Source organism: Lissotriton vulgaris, chromosome 6 (genome assembly GCF_964263255.1).
Source record: "Lissotriton vulgaris chromosome 6, aLisVul1.2, whole genome shotgun sequence".
In the NCBI taxonomy this organism is placed as follows: Eukaryota; Metazoa; Chordata; class Amphibia; order Caudata; family Salamandridae; genus Lissotriton; species Lissotriton vulgaris.
In genome coordinates this window covers 1,480,753,509-1,480,770,925 of record NC_141694.1, presented here as the reverse complement: position 1 = coordinate 1,480,770,925, position 17,417 = coordinate 1,480,753,509, and positions in this window count along the sequence as shown.

Here is a 17,417-nt window from a genome sequence, read left to right as displayed (position 1 = left end):
GTTGTGTCTCTGAGGTCAACCCTACTTCTAGTCTGTTCGTCTGTGAGGGTCACACAGTCATGTACAGGGGACACATTTGGGTCGTTTTCTGGTAGGGGCAACAAGGTTGCCGGGTTCAGTGTGGTGCATCTTTTCAGGGTGATGTGGGGTGCAAGCAGAGTCAGTTCGTATCCAGTCAGTCGTGCACTTGTCAGGTGTTGCGTCTTAGTTTGGTTCAGGAGGGTGTCAACTGCATGGGGTACTAATACCGTGAGGAAATTCGAGAGCACGATCCCCTCACTTTGTCGGATAGAGATAGCAGCGGCAGCTACAGCTCTAAGGCAGGCAGGCAAGGCTCTGGCTACGGGGTCAAGAGTGGCAGAGAAGTAGGCGCATGGTCGTTGTTTTGGGCCAATGGACTGGGTCAAGACAGACAAAGCACATCCCTCCCTTTCGTGAGTGTAGAGGGAGAAGGTCTTTGTGTAATCGGGGGTTCCTAGGACAGGGGCCGAACAAAGGGCATCTCGTAGTTCTATGAAGGAGGATTGGCATTCAGGGGTCCAAGGGAGTGGGAAGGGGACATCTTTAGCTAGCAGAGAAAGCAGCGGTTTCACAATGAGACTGAAGTTTGGTAACCACTGCCGACAGAAGGAGGTGAGGCCTAGTAGGGAGCGGACTTGTTTCTGAGTCTTAGGGACAAGGGTTTCAAGAATGGTTTGGATCCGGTCGGGAGTAAGCTTCCTTCCGTCTTTGGACAAAAGGTGGCCTAAGTACGTGACCTGGGGTTGGCAGAATTGCAACTTCTTCTTGGAGACCTTGTGGCCATTTTCCGCAAGGAAGTACAGGAGTTGAATGGTGGCCGTGACTGCTAGTGGAGTGGTATCGGCCGCCAAAAGGATGTCATCGACGTATTGTATCAACACCACTCCATCGGGTAACTGGACTTCATCCAGTTGTCTCTTGAGGGCCTGACTGTAGATGCTGGGGCTTTCTGTGTAGCCTTGGGGTGCTCAACAGAATCTATATGAGCGGGCTTTTAGGGTGAAGCCAAAGAGGTATCGGCTGTCTGGATGGATGGGGATAGAGAAGAAAGCATTTTTGACTTCAATGACAGTGAAGGTGGTGGCAGTAGCAGGAATCAAGGTCAAGATAGTGGTGATGTCTGAGACCACGGGGTACTGGGGTACAACTACTTTGTTGATCTCTCGAAGGTCGATGATGAAGCGGTACGCTTTCTCATCTCCCTCTCCTAGTTTCTTGATGATGGGCAAGATAGGGCTGTTGCAAACATTGCTAACCACTTCCTCTACCACTCCTGCGTCTATCAGTGACTGAATAATCTTTACCAATGCCTTCTCGCCCTCGGGCGATATCCGATATTGTGGAAGTTTTGGGAGTATTGCGTCCTGTCGAACATTGATGTGCACTGGGTCAATCATCATGCGTCCTACGTCCGAATCTGTCTTGGCCCACAGATACGGAGGCAGAGAGTCAAGTAGGGATGAGTCAGTGTCAGTGATAGAAAACATGCGTCGGGAAGGGCAATGTCTGAGCAGAATGGGGTTGTCGTACAGGAAAACTCGAACTCCGTCTTGCGAACATCTAATAGTAGCTCGGAAATGTTTCAGCAAGTCAAGTCCCATAATGGCGTCAGGGGTATTGGCGGAAAGCAAAAACGTTGTGTCAGTTGTGTTGTTCTCTAAGTCAAAGGGGATTGGTGTGGACAAAGGGTTAGTGGAGGGCGTTCCATCGAAACCTATCGATGTTACAAGCGAGCCAGACAAGGGTGCCCTTGGAATCAGTCATTTAGATAACGCACTACGTGTCACGCCAGTGTCTACCAGAAATGGAGACTTTGTACCCAGGACCTTAGCGGTGACATAAGGACCTTGCTGGTCAACATAGAGCTCGACTGGATCCCTCCCTTGACCTAGGCAGTCCTATGCGAAGTCGCGGGCATCGTCGCAGTCAGACTGCTGGTACTGGTTCTGTTGGGGACGGTCAAATGTATTCGGTCTGTTCGATCTATCGTTAGTCGTGTCGTTTGCGGACCCCCGTTGCTGTCCTCTATTTCTCGGTCCACCCGCTACGTCCTTGGGGTCCCTATTTCTGTTAATCTCCAACAGAACCGGACACTGGGATTTCCAATGGCCGAATCCTTTGCAGAAAGCACACTGGTCCTCGCTAATGTCTCTACCTCCAACATGGGGTGTTGGGGTGCGGTCTTTAGGGGGTGCATTCCTAGGGACATTTGTCTGAAAGTTCCCTTTGTATTGCTCTTGTCCTACAGTCACCCCTTGCAACTGAGCAATCATCACCCTTTCTTTTAAGTCTTTCTTCTTTTTCTCTGTCGCTCTATCGTTTTCGATTTTCTGGTGCTCGTAATATTGGGCCATCTGAAGGATAGCCGCAGGCTTGGAGGCCGCCCAACTACTCTCGCTGGCCTGCAGTTTCTGAGAGACCTCCTGCGTCAGCCCTTTTACATAATTCTGGACAAACAGATGGTTTCCGGTTGCAGTGGTCATGTCCTGGCCGCTGTAATCGGAGAACACCGTTTCAAACCGGGAGAAGTATTCCGATACGCCTTCCTGGGGTTTCTGACGACAGGCTGTTACTATCGACCAGTCCACTTTCTTTTCTGGGATCAGGGTTTTCAATTTCTGTACAATTTTGTCTGGAAGTTCTAAAATGGGTTTCAAAGGTTTCTGTCCAGGTTCTCGTTGCCTATCTATGCCATCGAGTTGTGACCAGGTGTGTCCGAACAGCTCAAGGTGGTCGACTTTCCGGATTTGCTTCCACACATCAGCTGGCAGACATAACCCGAAAAACAAGTCGATGTCAGCCAGGGTCATAATCGTTGAACCTAGGGCTGTACCTAATTCAGTGTAGAAGGCAGTGGGGTTTTTACGTAAATCGGGCAGAGACTTCCGGAACGTCAGAATATCTTGCCGATCCCATTGAGGAAATATAAATTTTATGGTCAAGAAATGTTCCCTAACGTGTACCCCACCGTCTCCATGTACGAGCTTAAAGTGCATGTAACTTCCCTCCTGTGCCAGCTATGAAGATGCAAATACATTTGCGTCCAACGTTAACATGTCCTCTTTCAGATCCACCCTGAATGGGTTGAATATTCCGTTCCCAAGTATGCCTTGCCAACGTCTTTTTGTGGTGTACTTTACACGTTTTTCAGCTCTGGCGAAGTAGGCCCTGAATTCTGCCATCGAGCCTTTCCCTGCCTTCTGACTCTGAATGCCTCAGCCTGGGCCTGCCTCTGTACCCGTGACCTCTGCCTTACTCCCTGCGCGGCTAACGGCGCTTAGCTCAGCCTGTTCCCTGCCAAGACTGTATTCAACCTTCAAATTATCTGCTCCGCTCCTCAAAAATACATTCCTGCCTACTAGTTCAAGTAAACATCCTTTCAGCTGCAGAGCAAAGGGCCCGGCCTCACTGTCTCCGTGCAAGTAATTCATAGCTTCTGTTGCCATGGTAGGCCCATGCCCCCTCGCATCTCATGCAGACACGTAGACGCTTATACACGCACTCACAGTCAGTATAGAATAGCCTCTGCCCAAGAGACCTTTCCCTCTAGATAATATGGTTCCCAAACATCAGATATCAGATATGATATAGGAACGAGTTGATCTGACATGCCAGACTTCTGTCTCTTTTCCTCTAGTGTAAATGTCAAGTCCCCTGCACCCTCCAGCTTCACGTCAATCACACGTCATGCAGCTGCGCGCGCATCCAGATCTCAGATTTCTGCTGACATTGCAAGATTCTGCTATGTACCCACCCACTTGCGACACTTTCATGTGACGTTTCTAGCACACACCTCTGTGTTCACGCCTAGTTCACGCCTTCTGATTACGTATTGCTAACACGTGTGTGCTCTTATCTTGTTTCTCTCAGCTGTTACGCCTACTGTATTGGTTTCCATTATATGATTTGAGTATAAAAGTTATGTATTGTCAATAAAGCATTGCTCTATCCCTTCCTGAACCCCAGTGGTGTCAGGAACCCGATATCCGGTTCAAGAACCATTCCTTTTTAAGGAATAAAACCCCTAAGAACTCTAACACCATGGACTCTGCGTCTTTCTTTCCGATTGAGTTATTTTATTTTTAGTACTTACCTGCATAGAAATTAGGACGGTAATTAAATATTTACCACATTATTTTGGCGCCCGAATAGGGACCCCTCCCCCACCCCACGCGCCGGTTGGTGCGTTGCAACCTTTGCCCCCTGCCATAAGTCAAGACGGACAATTACGCGTACCCGCAGGATTTCCTGTATCTCCCTCAGGCCTACGGAGGTGACGGAGACTGCGATCAGCACCCAGACGAGGCGGTGAGGAGTGCGGAGGATCCCGACCAGAGCCTAGCCGAAAGAAGCAAGGTCCGAGGTGTCAAGAGGCCCACCAGTTCCGAAGTATTCACATATCGAGTCGAGTCGAGTCCAGTCCGGTCCAGTCCAGTCGAGTTTTCCGAGGCCTTCTGTTCCGTGCTTCCCGGTGAGTACCATTGCTGGGGACGCATCTAGACGGGTGCATTATTATGTATCCGGTAAAGACGGGTTTGGGTACACAAACACGGTCTGCGCTGTTTTAGACAGTGTATCTGTACTGTTTAGCAGTACATCAGTCATTCAAGTTCTTGCACTGTTCTCGACAGTGTATCTGTGCTGTTTAGCAGTACATTCTAGTATCAAGGGTAGTCCTATGTGTTCAAAATGTTTTCATGTGATTAATGTCGTGGTATGAGTGACTGTTTGATGTACATTACTGTGTTTTTGTGTAACTAGCTGTGTTCAGAGTAAGTAACAAGTATCGAGTATCCAGTACTAAGTAACAAGATGCCGTTTTTCAATAAATTAAGACAGATAGGAACTAGGAAAGGGATACTAGAGGAAGAAATTCCTGTCCCACCTAGGGACACTCCTGGTAATTTTATGTACCATAAGCATGGCTTAGATGCCATACTGTACCTAGATTTATGGGCTGATTACACCAAGCACCTAGAGGAGAGACACAGGTGGCCCGTTACAGGAACATGGGATGCCGAGTGCATCATGAGAGTAGAGGAAGCGCTATGGAAAAAGAAAGCCAGACAATCCCAGAAAGATGCCATAGAATTGTAGCGTAAAGAATCACATAAACGTGCCAAAAAAGCACTCCGAAAAGAAGATAAACATAGAGAAGAGTCGGATGAAGTCCGAGAAAACGAATTAGTTAATGAAGGGATCCGAGTAAAAGCAGAACAAGTAGACCGCATGCGAAACACTCTTGCAAATGGCATGTATTTTGTGGCCGAGGGTTTGCCTAAAGCCACTTCAGAAATACCGAAAGATCTGCCGCCACCATTGGTTCCAACTAAAGTAAGTCACAGGACCACCAAAGACATATTCCTTGCTTCCTATCTAGACGATGTAGCTCCCGCTTACACCAATCCACGTGCCCACGTACCGCCTACTGACGGTGACGGAGGTGGCAACCCACTCCAAGACAATGTCCCGCCATTACCGCAACAAAGTTCACCCGTTCGACAACCTGCTCCACCTGCTCCTCCACCTCCACCACTTCCCACATCTAAGATTAATATACTAAATCCGTTTGCGCCTGATCCTAGTAAGAGACAAGTTCAGGTACAGATACCGACTCCACAGACACACAACGCTCAAGCCTCCGCCTCAGGAGGTGCGACAGGAGGTTTCCAGACTCCGCCATCAACACACAGATTAAACCTTAGGGACATAATGAAGCAACGTACACCCCAAACACCACGTTTAGACATGCTTAAAGAACCCCTTCCAATTTGCAGATATGATCCAGTACCCGGTAAAGACGATAGAATGTTGTTAGCATCACTACACTTACGAAAAGTTGCAGATTACCTAGTGTTATTTCCAGGAATGACTGAACACCTAGATAGAATATATCATTTTATCCAGACTGGGGAAAATCCTGAAAGTATTAAAGAGGCCCTGGCTCACCAGAAAGTTGACACTCAAGGTTGTATATTACGTTTCTTCATAAATTGCTTAATAAGAGAACGAGACAGGCCTGGAGTAGACAAGGAAGAGATGGAAGCACTAAACAGGTGGGGTCAAAATATAGCCGAAGGAAACCATGATAAACTGAATTGTATAGCAAGTATGTACAAGAAAATCAGAAAAGCAGTAATAGAAATACACGAAAAAGAACAAGAAAAAGAAAAAGAAAGTGACAGGAATGACTCCTCCGAGGAGGACGGACCTGAAGAACCTGTCACGGCTAAAGAAATGATAGCGTATGTGGGTAAGGGAAATTACCTTAAGAAAGGCATTCGTCCAGAAAGCAAGAGAGTTTTTCTCTCTGGCATATCAAAACCGAGTTCTCCTGAATATCTGTTTCAGGGTACCGATAAAATTCTTCAAGAACGAATGGGGTACCATGTACTCAATTCTATGGATGAACAAGAACTAGCCCGGTCAGCAGTACTATGGGCTGACAATCCTAGCACATACAATGATGATACAGTAGCACAGACATTTCTGAACCTTTCCCCAGACGAGCAGAAACTAGCTGGTGTGTACATGATTCAGCATCTCATCACGTTATACAGACAACAACATTCGGATCCAGGTCCCTTACCTGATACATTAGAAGCACTACTTATGAATAGATGGAGAGGCCTAAGTACCAAGTTAATTCAAATAATTCTAGAACAACGGCGCAGATATAACGCTTTCCTAGGCCCACAATATGTTTCAGCTCCGCCCCCAGAAAAAAAAATGTTTCATTTTGACAGGCAGAATCCTTTACGAGAAGTACACCCAGTTATGAATGCCAATAATACCTTGGAACGTGTGTTTGTGTACACACCTTTAACAAAGTTGGAATTGTTAGAAATGAAGAAACTAGTACCCTGTCATGATAAAGACCCTGCAGGTTTTCACCGAGAACTTAAGGACATGTTACTCATGGGAGATTACACGTATACGGATATTATGAAATTGTTAAAGGTACTGCTGCCCACCGGCATTTACGAGAAACTCAAGGAAAAAGAATGGGAGGTGGGAGATAAAAAGATTATTTGGACTGAAATAGAAGACGAGGAAAAAGCTCGTACTCCAGGGCTAGGCCTTGGGGACAAAGCTAAAGCATTACCAGGTTTAATAGTACAGGTTTTGCCAAGATTATTGACAACTAAAAAGGAAGACTGGGATGCAATCTCAGCCTGTAAACAGAAACACGATGAAGATACTAGTGACTTCTATTCAAGATTCGAGAAATGTTTCATTATTAATAGTGGCCTGAAACCAGGTAGCGAGTCATACCCACATCTTTTTGTAACAAAATTAGTCGAGAATTCCCTGACACAAGTTAAGAACCGTGTATATAAAGTTGAAAGTACATGGCAAGCAAATACGCCATCCCAGATGTTACAAATGTTACAATATCACCAGAACAGAATTAGAGAAGAACAGGATCACGAACAGAGACGTATGAAAGACACGAAAATGAAAATGTTAGTGGCCCAGTCGGTTCCAGCCGACGGTCAGAGAAAGGGTGCGACCCAGACAGGTAATTCAGCAGCTCCTGTTAAAGGGACATGCAACTATTGCAAACAGCCAGGTCACTACGTACATGAATGTCCAGTCCTGAAACACAATATATCAACAGGTAAAACTAAAGAAAGACCGCGTCAGCCTAGACAAGACCAGGTCCAGCAACTGACTTCACAGAATATACAGCCTATGATTGCTCCACCACATACAGTACAGACCACAGCGGTATCACAGCCACAGCCCATTGCCGCGACGCAGCAAGTTTCACAGCAGATGTACCAGTATGCCCAATCTGATTACCCCGATTATCAGCGATACACATGAAACAGCCTAGAGAGGGAGGTTGGCTTGCCTCTTATTGAGATTCCTGTAGATCAAGAGGGTCCTTATGTACACAGTCAAGTATTGGGAAAAGACAGAAAGTTTTAATTGACACAGGGGCAAGCCGCACAACGATCAGCCATGATGAAGTCCCAGGGGCACCCCTCTCAGGCTCACAGAATGTTTCCCTTGGTTTTTCAGGACAGCCTATTGTAAATGAAGTATCGAAACCCGTCCCCCTAGCAGTAGGTCCATTATCACGCGTTACAGACTTGTTACTCACTAAATCATGTCCAGAAAACTTGCTAGGTATCAAAACATTGAAGGCTCTAGGAGCTGTGATATGTTGTTCTCCGGAAGGAGTTAGACTTTTTCTACGTGACTTTAAGGGTCACTATGTATTACGAGAGTTTGATGTCAGATTGAAAAATGTACCGAAACACCTATGGGCACAAGGCCCAACCGATGTAGGTTGCATGCACATCACACCATACCGTGTTACACTCAAACCAGGAGTTGTTTTACCACGAATCAGACAATACAAGTTACCACCCGATGCTGTAGTGGCTTTACTGGAAATCATTGAAGAGCTCATTGCCCAAGGAGTGGTCGTAGAAACCGACTCCAATATCTGTAATTCCCCTATCATTCCGATTCTTAAACGTACTGATTCCAATGCACCGCCAGTATATCGGCTGGTGATTGATTTACGAGAACTGAATAAATGCATTGTTCCACAGTATCCTGTGGTTCCCGACATCTCATCCTTATTGACTGCTATTGATTCAGAAGCGACGTTCTTTACTGTAATTGACCTCAAGAACGCCTTCTTCAGTGTGCCCATTGATCCAGAGAGCCAATATCTCTTCGGATTCAGTTTAAATGGCCGAAGTTTCAAATTTTCACGCGCACCTCAAGGATTCACAGAAAGCCCCAGCATCTATAGCCAAGCACTGAAAAGACAACTTGACTGTATCCAAATGCCAGTTAACACTGCCTTACTACAGTACGTCGATGATCTGCTGATCACCGCACGAAGTGAACCCGAATGTGAACAAGCATCACTGACAGTTTTACATTTTCTGGCCGACAAGGGACACAAGGTGTCTCCTTCGAAGCTACAATTCTGTGTTCAGCAAGTTGTGTACCTGGGTCACTTGCTGTCCAAAGTGGGGAGACAGCTCACTCCTGACCGCATCCAGTTAATTGTAAACATGCCACAACCCCAGACACAAAAGGAAGTGCGGGCCTTTATAGGCCTCACCTCGTACTGCAGACAATGGATTCCTCAGTATGCATTTCTAGCTAAACCACTCATTCAGCTGACAACACAGGAGGCAGCGACTTCGACTGCCCTCCCTTGGACTCAGGAACATACACAGGCTTTTGAGGAATTAAAGAAAGCTTTATGTCAAGCACCAGTTTTAGCGACACCATGTTACAGCAAACCTTTTACACTTTTTGTTACAGAACGTGATGGTACAGCGTTGTCTGTCCTCACTCAAGATCAAGCAGGTTCACATAAGCCTTGTGCTTATTTTTCAAGTACATTGGATTCAGTGGCCCAGGCTCTGCCTGCGTGCTTAAAATCAGTTGCAGCGACAGCCCTAGCAATCAGACAAAGCGACTCAATAGTATTAGGACATCCATTGACAGTACAAGTTCCACATACTGTAGAGGTCCTTCTAAACCGAACACAGACTCAACACCTGACTATAGCACGACTGACAGGTTATGAATTAACGCTATTCCAGCCACACATAGAAATCAGACGCTGTAACATTCTAAATCCTGCAACATTGTTACCTTCGATTATGACAGATTCAGCCCCGCATGATTGTATAGAGATCATTAATGCAGTAACAAAGCCCCGACGAGACTTAACAGATGTTCCACTGACAAATCCAGACCTGACACTTTACGTGGACGGTTCATGTATGAGAACAAACACAGGAGAATTAGTAGCCGCGTATGCAGTGACCACTGAAACTGAAGTCAAAGAAACACATCGTATAGATACACTGTCCGCTCAAGCAGCAGAGCTTATTGCTCTGACCCGAGCCTGTATACTAGCCAAGAACAGAAATGTTAACATATACACCGATTCACGTTATGCTTTCGGAGTCGTACACAACTTCGGAGTGTTATGGCAAGAACGAGGTTTCTTGACCACTCACGGTGCCAAGATTCAACACGGTCCCCTCATTCAAGCACTGTTAGAAGCAATACATCTGCCTTCAGGCATATCTATCATGAAGTGTAAAGCACATACTAAAGTTACAGACTCTATTTCCCAGGGTAACGACCTGGCAGACCAAACAGCAAAACATACAGCATTGACTCACACCCAGACAACTGATGTAACAAAGATCATAGTGCCGACACATTGTATGACAGTTAGGGATCCCACACTAGATGTAATAGATATTCAGACACATGCTACTCCAGATGAAATAAAGAAATGGACTGAACTAGGAGGGATCCAGACAGATCAGGGATGGATGACGAAGGGAAAATCTACATGGTTTCTCCCCGACTCTATGGTTCAAGTCATAATAAATACAGCACATAGTCCAGCACACCTAGGAGAAAAAGCTATGTTAGACAGTTTACAGAATCTCTGGTACAACAAACATTTACGAGCAGCAGCAAAACAGAAAGTGCGTACTTGCATGATCTGTTGTCTGTTCAATCCAGGTAAAAGCGTCCCTGTAGAGCAAGGTGGATTTCATCCTCCCGATCACCCTTTTGAAGTCCTCCAGATGGATTATATCCAGATGGAACGTTGTCGAGGATTCAAGTACGTCCTCGTAGTTGTTTGTGCACTTTCCCGTTGGACCGAAGCATATCCAGTCCCAGATTACACTGCCCCGACCACTGCCAAGCAGCTGGTTCGAGAATTCTTCCCACGGTACGGCTTGCCTCGTATCGTGTACTCAGATAACGGACAGCCATTCTCATCCGAGCTCATGAAGCAGGTTTCACTTCTGCTAGGATACCAGTGGAAATTCCATTGCGTCCGACATCCCGAGGCAGCTGGCCTTGTAGAAAGACACTGAAAACACGTCTTGCAAAAATATGTAAAGAGAAAGGGGTCGACTGGATAGTCGCCCTGCCAGTTGCACTATTCTACATGAGAATGGTCCCACATTCGAGATCAGGACTATCCCCGTATGAGGTGGTCTTTGGCCGACCACCAAATATGTGGGGGACGCCCATGCCTAAGAAAATAACCGATGTTGACTGTAATATGCTGACAGATTACCTTGCCTCCTTGATGTCTGCACTCCAATCATGTCGTTCACAGGTTGCTGCCGCCTTTCCCGACAACACTGATGTGAAGCCACACGATGTCCGTCCTGGAGATACTGTCCTGATACGAAATTTCGATAGGAGGAGTCCGCTGGAGCCCCGTTGGCAGGAGCCGAAGCTCGTCCTTCTGACCACGAGGACTGCAATCAAGGTTGAGGGCCGAAAGGGGTGGATTCATGCGAGTCATATTAAAAAGTGTAATGAACTATTGCCAGAGACTGACTCTTACAGCCCCTCAATGGACTGCCCCGATTCTAGTGACTTTAAAGTTCCCAAGAGAGAGAAAACTCCGCAAGAGGAGTATAAATCAAAGTTGCGGTCTAGCAAGTCAGACAGTTTAATTGTTTAAGTCCTCCCCTAGGTGAATCGGTTAAATTAGTTTCTGACATGTATCCCCTAGACCGAGATAGAGAGAGAGAGAGAGACAACTCAAGAAACGTGCATATTGTAAATCACTTCGTAGTCACTGTATAGTGACATTATTGGTTATGTTTTTTCTAAGCCTTCTGATGATTGCTGCCAGTATATTGTTGCATATATATTACCCTATCTTCAAGCGTGCCCAATCTGCTTACAATGTCACTGCCGAACATTCTTTTAGTGAATTACCCCCACACGAGTTATCTTACAGACTTGCGCTGCGCAACAACACATTCATTAGTATGTTACATCACTCCCATCAGACTAATAATGCTACAAACTGTTGGATATGTGGCCGACTCCCTCCCTATCAGAAATACAAGGGAGTTCTGCCTCTCTTTCCATACCCGTTCACTCACAATGGCTCATGTGGTGCATGGTTTGGATTAATTAATTCTTTAGATTCTGATATTGCTGTTTTCGAAGGAAATTGGGTTTGGGGAAACCTGAACTTAGTTCTGCTTAAAGCCTGCTACCCTGACAAGAAGGGACTTCCCACTAGGACAGGAACTGATCTAGAAAATGAAGTATATGGATTAGGTAATTATACAATTAACCTCATGATTCTTACTGTTGAATCCGAAGCTGCACCAGTTCTCCCTGCTATGTCAGTATTACCAGTCACGGGTGACTTATGTGTCAGAAAGAAGGGTTCAGTACACTTAGGTCATAGTAAATGTACTACTGTGGTCGAATTCAGTGATCAAGGCAAGTCTACATTTAGAGCTACTCGTCATTCCTACTTTGTTTGTGGCCATACCGCATACATACGCTTACCTCCAGATTGGGATGGTACCTGTTACATTGCCTTCCTTCTGCCACCTGTTTTCCTAGCCCCTCCTGATTATCACAGAAATACAAATCTAGTAAACAATAGACTCCGAAGAGATCTCCCGATTGTCGACTATACTGAAACGGCATGGGAGCAATACACAGACTTCAATAAAGGTTTCTTCCCCTACTTAGGTACTGTCTTTAATGGTAAACTGATACGAAAATTAACTAGAACCCTCGAAGCAGTGGTGAATGAAACTACTTCCGCTCTAGGCAACTTAACAGAGGAGCAATCTGCCATGCGGGTTGTTGTTCTTCAAAATCGTCTTGTTATTGACGTCATCCTAGCAGATAGGGGCGGAGACTGTAAGGTCATCGGGTCGAGTTGCTGTGTTTTCATTCCAGAAAACGCGCCAACAGTATATAAAGCTATCACACGTCTTCATAAAATTGCAAGTTTGATACATCAGAATCCAGGCACCTGGACTTGGTCCGGTTGGTTCTGGACAACGTTGACCGCTTGGGGATGGAAGATCCTATCCTTCCTAGGCATTGCCCTTCTCATAGTATTCAGTTGCTGCCTGTGCCTACAATGTGGGCCAGCGATTTGTGGTCTGTGCGCCACATCATGTATTCCGCATTCAAGTTTCCACTCAAAACGCGAAAAGAAGAAAGAAGAGCAAATGATGTTACGTGAACAGACTGATCGATTCATGAGGATCGATATATCATGAAGGGTCCGTAGGGAACAAGGAGGGAATGAGGAAATATACATTTTATGGTCAAGAAATGTTCCCTAACGTGTACCCCACCGTCTCCATGTACGAGCTTAAAGTGCATGTAACTTCCCTCCTGTGCCAGCTATGAAGACGCAAATACATTTGCGTCCAACGTTAACATGTCCTCTTTCAGATCCACCCTGAACGGGTTGAATATTCCGTTCCCAAGTATGCCTTGCCAACGTCTTTTTGTGGTGTACTTTACACGTTTTTCAGCTCTGGCGAAGTAGGCCCTGAATTCTGCCATCGAGCCTTTCCCTGCCTTCTGACTCTGAATGCCTCAGCCTGGGCCTGCCTCTGTACCCGTGACCTCTGCCTTACTCCCTGCGCGGCTAACGGCGCTTAGCTCAGCCTGTTGCCTGCCAAGACTGTATTCAACCTTCGAATTATCTGCTCCGCTCCTCAAAAATACATTCCTGCCTACTAGTTCAAGTAAACATCCTTCCAGCTGCAGAGCAAAGGGCCCGGCCTCACTGTCTCCGTGCAAGTAATTCATAGCTTCTGTTGCCATGGTAGGCCCATGCCCCCTCGCATCTCATGCAGACACGTAGACGCTTATACACGCACTCACAGTCAGTATAGAATAGCCTCTGCCCAAGAGACCTTTCCCTCTAGATAATATGGTTCCCAAACATCAGATATCAGATATGATATAGGAACGAGTTGATCTGACATGCCAGACTTCTGTCTCTTTTCCTCTAGTGTAAATGTCAAGTCCCCTGCACCCTCCAGCTTCACGTCAATCACACGTCATGCAGCTGCGCCCGCATCCAGATCTCAGATTTCTGCTGACATTGCAAGATTCTGCTATGTACCCACCCACTTGTGACACTTTCATGTGACGTTTCTAGCACACACCTCTGTGTTCACGCCTAGTTCACGCCTTCTGATTACGTATTGCTAACACGTGTGTGCTCTTATCTTGTTTCTCTCAGCTGTTACGCCTACTGTATTGGTTTCCATTATATGATTTGAGTATAAAAGTTATGTATTGTCAATAAAGCATTGCTCTATCCCTTCCTGAACCCCAGTGGTGTCAGGAACCCGATATCCGGTTCAAGAACCATTCCTTTTTAAGGAATAAAACCCCTAAGAACTCTAACACCACGGACTCTGCGTCTTTCTTTCCGATTGAGTTATTTTATTTTTAGTACTTACCTGCATAGAAATTAGGACGGTAATTAAATATTTACCACATTATACAATTAACCTCATGATACTTACAGTCACCCCTTGCAACTGAGCAATCATCACCCTTTCTTTTAAGTCTTTCTTCTTTTTCTCTGTCGCTCTATCGTTTTCGATTTTCTGGTGCTCGTAATATTGGGCCATCTGAAGGATAGCCGCAGGCTTGGAGGCCGCCCAACTACTCTCGCTGGCCTGCAGTTTCTGAGAGACCTCCTGCGTCAGCCCTTTTACATAATTCTGGACAAACAGATGGTTTCCGGTTGCAGTGGTCATGTCCTGGCCGCTGTAATCGGAGAACACCGTTTCAAACCGGGAGAAGTATTCCGATACGTCTTCCTGGGGTTTCTGACGACAGGCTGTTACTATCGACCAGTCCACTTTCTTTTCTGGGATCATGGTTTTCAATTTCTGTACAATTTTGTCTGGAAGTTCTAAAATGGGTTTCAAAGGCTTCTGTCCAGGTTCTCGTTGCCTATCTATGCCATCGAGTTGTGACCAGGTGTGTCCGAACAGCTCAAGGTGGTCGACTTTCCGGATTTGCTTCCACACATCAGCTGGCAGACATAACCCGAAAAACAAGTCGATGTCAGCCAGGGTCATAATCGTTGAACCTAGGGCTGTACCTAATTCAGTGTAGAAGGCAGTGGGGTTTTTACGTAAATCGGGCAGAGACTTCCGGAACGTCAGAATATCTTGCCGATCCCATGGCTGGTAGACCCAGTTGTACACTACCCTCCCTCTTGCATCTTGGTGGTTGACGTCATCGTGTGTTCCCAGACCTCGTGGGGGAACCCAGTAGGGGGCAGCCTCTCTTATTGGCATCATGGTGCTAGCTCGGTCAGTTCGTGATTCGGTCGCTACAGGTGTCATAGGTTTAGCTTCCGATTCTTGTTCAGTGAGGTGGCGGAAAACCTCAAGCGTACGCGTAAGGAGGTCCGTCACGTCACACTCGCCCTCATCCCCGATATCGACCTTTCTATACAGAGTCGTTAGGCACTCGGTACCTTTGTTTCGATATCGGTCCTCATACGCATTTAGGGCATGATAACACAGTCGTACGGCACAGTGCCGTCTGTGGCTCCCTGCATACGAGTTGAACATATCCGTGATGTGCTCTCCACTCTCCTTTCTTTCTACCAGTGCCCTCACTACCTTGTCGATCCCTGCTCGCTCATCTTTGCTTAGCCTGTTCGTTCTTGTGGAATCTGTTTTTCAGGCCTCTGGGTCATCTAACACTGTCGCTTGTGCTGTCTCTAGTACAAGGGGTTCGGCCTGCGCGGAGGCCATGGGGACCGAAGCTCTGGTACTACTCTCGTCTGTGCTTGAGGGTGGTGGGTGCTGTGCTAAAGGTTGGGAAGGGGCATATGGAGAGGGCATGTAGATGATCGGAGGACCTAACAAAAGATCATCGTTGGCTCGCTGTTTCGATGGTAATTCAGGGTAGAGCGTAGAGGGTGTTCTAACCGGACACTGGCTTGATGTCGTTAACTCTTGTTTCTGTTTGGCTTCTTCTCTCTCCTTAATCTCTTCTTCTAATTTCTTAGCAGCTAGGTGGGCTGCCTTTCGCAGCTCTTTTCCCAACCTACTTTCATTTCTCTTTTTACGTTGTTCGGTTTCTTTGCGCCACATGCCGAGACTATCAAGCATAGTGGGCGTTGTCTTGTGTTTCCCAAGGGCTGTTCCTAGCGCACTTATTTTATCCTCGTCGAAGGATCCTATCAGTGGCCACTGACTTTTCTGATCCTTCTTCGTATATTTATGCCACAGCTTGCTATAAGCTATAGCGATTAATCCATGCTTCATGAACATGTCCTTATTAGGGGTGCCCTCCAGTGGAGCTGGATGGTTCATCTCTAATAAGCGGTCTGGGCTAAACAGGCTACCAATCAGTGGGGAGAAGATAGGCATGACGGATTACAATGGGGACAAAAGTCTGCACTACCTATCTTATCACTGCGTGCAAAGACTAGACAGAATATTTCTATTCTTCGTTATTTGCAGGCGGTGAATACCTCAAAAGAACCAATATCGAACAGTCAATGTTCGGTCAATCAAACAATCAATGAGGAGAATAAGTAGGCACGACGGGTTACAACGGGGACAAAAGTCTGCGTTACCTACCCTTTCACTACCTGCAAAGAGAGAACCTGTTCTTCTCCGTTTGCAGACAGAGAATCTCCAGAAAACAATCAGCGAACAACAGTTCGGGCCAACAATCAATCAGTGGGGGAGGAAGATAGGCACGACGGATTACAACGGGGACAAAAGTCTGCGTTACCTATCCTTCACTGCTTGCAAAGAGAGAGCCTGTTGTTCTCCGTTTGCAGACAGCGAATCTCCAAAAGAACCAACAATTCAAAGAGTAATACTAGTATTTTCCAAATCAAACAATCATTTCACAATTTGTCGTGTTACATGACCTTAACCGGACCGCATGGACAGTTTCTTGTCTTCCGAATCCAGCGCCCGATCGTCCTCTACTCTTCGTGACCGTCGCAGCACTCCTGATGGTTCCCAGTCAGGACCATAGATCACTCGAGAGAGGTCTGTTCGGAACCAGTGAAGTTCGGATGATCGGCTGTCAGACGAGGGTCTATCGGACAGGAGCTCTCCCGATCGTTGCAGTCGTTCACTCTGTCATCAGGACCTCTCCCACTGGATCCACGAATCGCTGATGGGCCCCACGTTTGGGAAGCCAATTGTGGAAAAAGGTACGGGCCGATGACCTTTTTCAAAGTTGCCCGGCGCTAACCGCCTCTAATACCACTCAAGTTACCAAACAAAGAGGCAGGCGCTGGAGACTGGAAGGCAGGAAACAGAAGTTTTATTCCGACGGAGCAGAACACATCAATTCAGACAACAGGGTATCTTCACGAGGTGCTCTAACCGCATCTCTGAGGCCTTGCCTCTTATACACAGGTTTATGATCTTTATTACAGTTTATTGCATGTGGCACATTCTTGTAAATGCTTTGAAGTATGGAAGGACATCCTCGGAATCCCCGCTTCAGGCCCGTTCCCTCACACATTTACAGTTGAAGTCCCCACCCCGGTCACAACAGGTGACAATTGTTGCGCAGCTGGACATTCCGCCGAT